Raw genomic sequence first — 7,465 nt, 5'->3', positions numbered from 1 at the left:
CACTCCATTTGACCACTCAGTGGAAGCCACCACCGAGATCACTCATTTTTTTAAGATTTTATTTATTTATTTATTTATTTGAGGTGGGGGGAGGTGAGAGGAAGCGGGACAAGCAGACTGCACTGAGTGCCCCCACACTGTGGTCCATCCCACCGCCCTGAGATCACAACCTGAGCTGAAATCCAAGAGTTGGTTTCTCATCGGACTGAGCCAGCAGGTGCCCTCTGAGATCCTTCTTCATAGCGCCCTGTGCTTTTCCCTACTTGTTTGTTTGTTTATTTAATGTGTGTCCCACTCGTTGGATTCTAAGCTCCACGAAGCAGCCAGTTTCCATATCCGTCCTGCTCACCACCCTCCTCCCCTGCCTGGCACAGTCGCCTGTTTCACGCTAGGTCCCAAAGGCTTATTTGCTAAACAAAAAAGGGACAAAGGAAAGGAGCCAACATTTATGAAGCGCTTGCCCAATGCAGTCATGGACGATCTCATTTTCTCCTCCTAACAATCTGAGGAAGTACATGTTATTGTCCCATTTCGCTGGTGAGGAACCCGAGGTCACAGAGGACGTGCGACCTTCCCAAAGCCATGCAGCTTAGAGCTGGGGTTCAAATGCAGATTTCCCTGGTGTCACAGCTCTGTACCCTACTCAGGTGCTCAGAGTGGGCGAAGAGGAGGGACTGATCCGTGGAATTCATGTGAATCATTCCTGGACAAACAGAAACTTCAGGGAGCAAACAACGTCCGCTTTGGCCACTTCCCTGGGACCAGCCACTCCCAGACCCTCTTGGGCACACAGCCTGCCAATCCAGCCAGCAAACCATTCACTCCCCTGTTTGCCTCCTGCGTTCAGCCCGGCCCTATCAGGTCTGTAACTCTCTGCAAACACCCTATACTTTGCTTTTCTCTGCAGGGCTGCCCTTGGCTAATCATCTGCTTGCCAAATTCCTGAGGGCGGGTCCTGGACCACGAGTGTGTGGCGTGTCCCTGAGATCTGCATAAGAGCCAGTTCACTAGCTGGTGCAAACAAAAGCAAACAAAGCAGGGACCTCTCCTGCTGAGTCTGCAGGACCACACAGCAGCCCAGGCGGTGTCTTTTCCTTCCTTCTTCCTTTTCTCCCCGGCCCTAGGAGATTACCTCTTTACAATCATTGCTACCCAAATGGAGGTAGGGGAGACTTCTGAGATGCGGAGCCATGGTTGTTGTTGTGGGTTTTTTTGTCTTGAGCTGGAAATGGTTACACAGGTGTGTTTACTTTCTGTGAAAATTACTTGCGTGCATTCCTCTGTGGATAAGTTATACGTCAATAAAAAGCTTATTTTAAAAAAGATCATTGCTACCCTCTCCTGCCCCAGGGTTCCCCAATACTCCCTTAATACTCCCACAAACTCATCCAGAGACCCTTCTCATCTCAGAGTTTCTGACAGAAGCCTGCCCAGCAGAGACAGGGTAACACAGATGAAGTAATAATGGCAGTGGCCCAAGTCCTGGGACCTCCTGAGTCCTGGGGTCCCTGCTTCTGGTGGGCAGACACCCCCGCCCCCATCCTGAGAGCTTGTGAAGCCCTGAAGGCCTCTCTCTGGTACAGTCTGAGTGAGAGCTTGGATACCCTCCTACTCCTCCCTGATCCCTTTTTTAGGGCATGCCAGCAGCCTCTAGCCCAGATACGGAGAGGCGGCTAGTTTGCTACGGCTTGCTCTCACTGAGAAGAGCACCTCCCATGCCTTGTACTCAGGACCTCTGCACTTAGGTTCCTGGAAAAGAATGATCTGCACCCCATCCAGCTCCCCATTCACTGGCTGTCTGGCCCAGTGTGTGCGCTCCGGCTGGTGCACACCTTCTCATACTGCCCCAGGACACCTTAATCCAAAGAAGGGGATACTGTGCACATCTATAAGGGGTGGGAGGAGAACTTCCTGCAGCTTAACCCAGCAGGAGTGTCAGCCTGAGCTTCTGGTGACAAGTTCCAGCTCCTTAAACAGCAAGGGAACTTCCTAGAAGGCTGTCAACGTCCTCTGAGTTGGGGCAGGAGTTATGCCGCCCCCTCACACACATATCCGCCAATAAGATTTGAAGCATACCATTCTAATGATTGATTTGAACACAACCCCCACCCCTTTTTTTTCCATCCAGGATCATGAGGATATCCCCCAAGGGCTGTGCCGGACCTGCATCTGTAATGACCACACGCCTTTGTGTTGTATGAATGTATCCTAAATCTATCAAGTCACATTTCATCTCTTCCTTCTTTCTTTTTTCTCCTTTACTATAAATAGCACTGCAACAAGCATCCTTTACATCTAAGAACTGTGCAAGGAATATGCACTTTTTGAGGATCTTTGTTGCCAACTGATTAGGGAGGCTGTGCCCACCATCCAGGCACACGCCATGTGGTTGCCTCAGAGTATGTTTTTGCCCCAAGTTCAGAGTCAACCCCGCAGACCCCAAAGCTAAGCATGCGAGTGGCTTTGCAGGTAGGGCCTGACCCTCAGGTAGGTCCCCTCCACTGCCCGTGGCTTCCTGGGATCCAGAGCAGAAGCACTGATTTTTTTGTGGATTGGTTGGACATACCAGTTAAACAGCTCACACACCACCCCTCTCCTGCTCCACGTTCTCTTTTCTTTCTCCTGCTTCTCCTTCTTCTCGCTTTCCCTTCCTTTTCCATCTCTCCTCCCTTTTGTTTTCTCCTTCTCCCTCCAGTCTCCACTCTGTGTCTCCCTCTGACTTGGGGCTTCTTTCTCTCTGCCTCTTTTCTCTCTGCTTCCTCTGCCTCTCTACAGTTTTCCCTCACCTTTTCATCTTCCTCCTGGAACTCAGCCTTGTCTCTGTCTCTTTTCTCTTTCCCCTCCATGGCTCTCTGTCCTCCACCCACCACTCCTGCTGGCTGAGTCATAATTTCCCCTGGAGTGGGTGGGGGGGGATAAAGCAGCCTTTTCCCTGATAGGTCTTGATGCGAAGGAGCAGTGAGTTTGCCTCCCACAAGGGCAAAGCTAACCGATCCCTGAGTGGGGAGCTGCCTGGTAAACCAGTGTGACTCAGGACTTCCAGGTTGGGAGAGGGGCTGTCCATCAGTCAAGCTTCCCTTGGACGCTCTGGCATCATGGGGACCAGCATGCTGTGTCTGATGACTCACTGGGACAGCCTTGGCATGGTGGCAGCGGGATGTGGGGAGGGGTACTGGAGTTTATGATGTTGCCCCGGGGAGGACACCCCCTCTCTGCAGGCAGCCCAGGGATGGATGCTGGGGCCCTACAATCATGTTCATCATTGCATGGCTTCACATCATAATGGTCAGATAGGATATTTATAACAACTCAGGTTGCTGGGCCCTAATTCATCTTTATTAAACCAGAATAACTAAGGATAGGAGTCAGGAATCTTCATGTTAAAGATACTTGATGCAAAAGCTGGTAGGTATCTGTTAGACTTGTAAATGCACAAACCCTATGTTCCAGCAGCCACTCCTGGGACTTTTCTTCTAACAAAATATTCCCGCATGTATTATGCACGAGGATTTTTTTTCAGCATTGTTTGCATTATCAAACAATTGGGAACACCCTGAATGTAATGTCCATTAGTCGACAATGGTTAAATAAAAGATAATGTCTCTTTCTGTGGAATAATATTCAGACATTAGAAAAGAATGCAGCATTCATGGAGACAGAAAGGTGATTAGAGGTTACCAGGGGTTGTAGGGTAGAAAACAAGGAGTTATTGCTTAATGGGCACAGAGGTCCCGTCTGGGGTGATGAAAAGTTTTGAAAGTTGATGATGGTTGCACAATACTGTGAATGTAATTAATGTTACTAAATTGTATACTTAAACATGGTTAAGATGGCAAATTTTATGTCATATATATATGTATACACACACACACAATAAAAAGAGAATAAGGTAGAATCATATGCACTAACATGGAAAGATACTCAAGATTGATTGTTCGGTGAAAATGGAAATTGTGGACCAAGAAGTATAGTAAGAATTATTAAATTGTGTGTGTGTGTACATGCACATGCAGATCAGGGAAAGACAATAAACCTCTTAAAAGTGGTTGTCACTGGAGGTTAGGCTTGTCAGGACAGGCAGGAGAAGGGAGATTCTTTGTCCTTTCCATTACATCAAAAAGAAGTGGTGGGATTATGGGTAATTTTGAATTTTGGGGGGTATTTTTCCATACAAAAAATATAAACACACTCAACAAAACAAATACCATCCTTGTCCTCAGAGAGCTCAGAATCAAGGGTGGAGCTAGGTATAGATTGAGATAATTACAACCAAACACTATTTGTGACAAGACCTGTGGAAACATGGTAGAGGGGGTCACAGTCAGGGAAGTCTTCCTGGAGGAGATGACATTTTGGGTCTGGTCTTCAAAAACCACAAGGAGTCAGTTAAATGGAGAAGTGGAGATAGAACTCTTTTGGTGAAAGGAAAGGCAAAGGTTAGAGAGAAAGCATGGGGTTAGGGAAGTATCTGTAAAGCCCAGGAGCTGAAATGCAGCTGGCCTTGGGGGAGCTGCTGCCCAGTGAAGGTTTTCTGTGGGGGAGTGACCATCTGAATTTGTGTTTTGGGCAGATTCTCTGATGGGGCCTTTTCTGAGCTGAGGTTAGAGACCCTTCTCTGGGGCAAAGCCTGGAAAGAAATAAAGTGTCCACAAAGAATGTCCCAGTCACCTCAGAATTTCAGCTGAGGCCGCAAAGGTTGAAACATTGGCAGAGTTGCCAACACTAAACAGGCTGGACCACCTGTGCAGTACTCCGAAGGGCGGGCAGGGCGAAGACTGCTCCTCCTCCCCTCTCCTGGCCCCAGGGAGCAAGCTAAATCCTCCAGGAACGTGGGAGGACACTCTATTTTGGAGAGTTGTCAGAGCATTCACTCTGTCTGTCCTCCAACCACTCCTCACTAGGGACTGGAAGAAGCTGTCCTCCCCTCCCCTCAAACCAGGAGAGAGAGGCTTCCAGAGAACTATTTTGGGAGTTTTGGAAAGGGAGGTTCTGGGGTCTGGAATCTAGTACGAGCTGGCAAATGGAAGGGCTCCTGGCAAGGGGCTGTTTCCTGTGCAGCACGTGCAGACCCCTCTTAAAGGAGAATGTAGGCCTTCTGGAAAAGGACCGCGCGGAAGAGGGCTTCCATTTAGGGGTGAAGGGATCCCAGCAAAATGAGGCTGCAGGTGTAGGAGGGAATGCTGAGAGGCCAAGGGGTTGTAAGCAGCCAGAAGGAAGAGACACTTCCCCCCTTTTTAGGGGTACGGCACTGAAAAGCGGTGCGTCTCCAAGGAGCCCATCAAAGTGCTCCTAAGAGACAGTGTCCGCATATGGAACCTGCCACGCCCAAGTGACCTTCGAGGCTGTGACTTCTCCTCCCCGACCGGCCCGGGAGAGCCAGAAGCTGGCCCGGGAGGGGCGGCGGCGGCGGCAGCAGCAGCGCCGCGAGGACGCCCAGCCTCCTTCCCAGCCGGCAGGTGTCCCAGCCAGAGGTGGCCGGAACCCGGGGAGTTTTGCGGTAACGCAGGCCCGCACTTAAGTTAATCACCCAACAATAAACGGCAAACTCAGAAAAGCTAGGGGACCTGCTGAGGTTTCATCCGGGAACAGTGAACCAGGAGTCCACAGAATGCGCTCGAAAGGGCAACGGCAGGAAAAAAAGAAATCGCCTTTGTGCTTTCACTTGCCGAGTCGAGCCCCTTTCACACACAGCTACAAAACATTAATGACGCCTGTCTTGTGAGTGGGGTCCTGGAACGATGATAAGATTTTCCTCCCACTCTCCCCGCTATCAGCCAACCCTTTTCTATTAAAACGAGGCGGACAATGATCGCCTGGGAACTCGTGCGTTTCCGCTGGCGACGAGTCCCGGCTCGCTGGCTGAGGTCCAGGATCCCCGCCCCTCCGGGCTGCGGAACTCAGGTCCTCGCCTGCCCCGCAGCGCCCCCTGCTGGCGGGAACCGCCGAGGCCGGAGCCCCGCCCAGCCTTCCCCCAGGAGCCCGCAATCTTTGCGGCGAGGCACACTTTCGTGCGCAAAGCCGCCAGACGAGGGGTGTACCCTGGTAGCCAGGAACCGGGCCCGCCTCTCCGAGAGGGGAGGGAGCTGATCTGGTCGGAAAGTTCGACCGCGGGTGAACCCGGGCAAAAGGGGGTGAGGTAGGAAGAGGGGAAGCAAGGCTTTGGAAGTTACTGCGGAGTTAGGAGGGTGAGGGCATATTGAGGAGTCATTAGTATTTTTGCTGTTTTGTGTGTCTGGGCGTTTGCTCAAGCTGGTACTTCTGCCTAGAAAACATTTCCCACGGTTCCTTTTTTTTTTTTTTTTTTAAGAACTTAAGGTATTCAAGTATATTGAGAATGAATATGAAAATATTCATGTACCCATCACTCAGCTTGAGAAATACGACCCAATAATTATAAAGTACTCTTTCACACCACACCGTGACTCCTTAAATTTATATTTTCATTCCCATGTAAGTTTTTATTTATTGTTTTTGTATGTATTCACAAATATAGGTGCAGGAAATCAGAAAAATTGTAATAGATAATATGCTTTCTTCGATATATACTGTATAGAATATATGCTATATATGTATACTTTCAAATATACTATAGTATTGTATAGCGTAGTATATATATAGTATACAGTGCATATACTGTATATATGAGTATATATATATATATATATATATGGAGAGAGAGAGAAACATTTACCCCCTTACCACCCTGCTTTTAAGATTGTTCCCGTCTTTCTCTGACTTACTGACTCCACAAATCGTCATCCCTTCAGGAAGCTTGCCTAAGCACCTCTCCTCTCTGTGTTCTAGTGATATTTACTCATCTAAGTAGAAGTGGCCTGCTTAGTTGTCTGTCCTCCCTCACCAGGCTCTGAGCTTCCTGGGGGCTGGGATTGTGCATCTGCTCAGCCCAGAGCCTGGCATTGAGGTGAGACTCAGATTTGTTGACCTGATGGCAGAGAATTAGGCCAAAAAGGCTAGTTGAGGCCTTGAAAGCAAAGGTGAAACTTTGGACTTTGTCTTGGCTAATGGCTTTCCAGCTGCGCTCTGTGGATTTTCCTGGATTCTCTGGAGGTGACCCAAGGGCTGATGAAAGATGGTCAAGGGGATGCAGCTGTAGCCCTGATACAGCTCCTTCTGCCAAATCAATTTCTTTTCAACCTGTTTTATTCATTGGGCTTCTGTACAAAGTTTCATTGGAAGAACTAGCATGATAAATAAAAATAAAATGGACAGGGATGAGGAGTGTGGTAGGTGCGATGTCCTAATCCTGGCACCTGGGAATATGTTAGGTTGCGTGGCAAAGAGGGATAAAGGGTACAGATGGAATTAAGATTGTTAATCAGTGGACCCTGAGATAAAAGGATTATTCTGCATTGCCCTGGTAGGCCTACGGCTGTAATAACAATTCTAGTAACTAGAAGAGGAAAGACCAGAGAGGGGGCAATATGAGAAGGCTTTTACTGGCTTT

The sequence above is a fragment of the Neovison vison genome, chromosome 7 (assembly GCF_020171115.1).
Source record: "Neovison vison isolate M4711 chromosome 7, ASM_NN_V1, whole genome shotgun sequence".
Lineage (NCBI taxonomy): Eukaryota > Metazoa > Chordata > Mammalia > Carnivora > Mustelidae > Neogale > Neogale vison.
The sequence above is the reverse complement of the archived record's forward strand: the minus strand, read 5'-3'. Positions refer to the sequence as shown.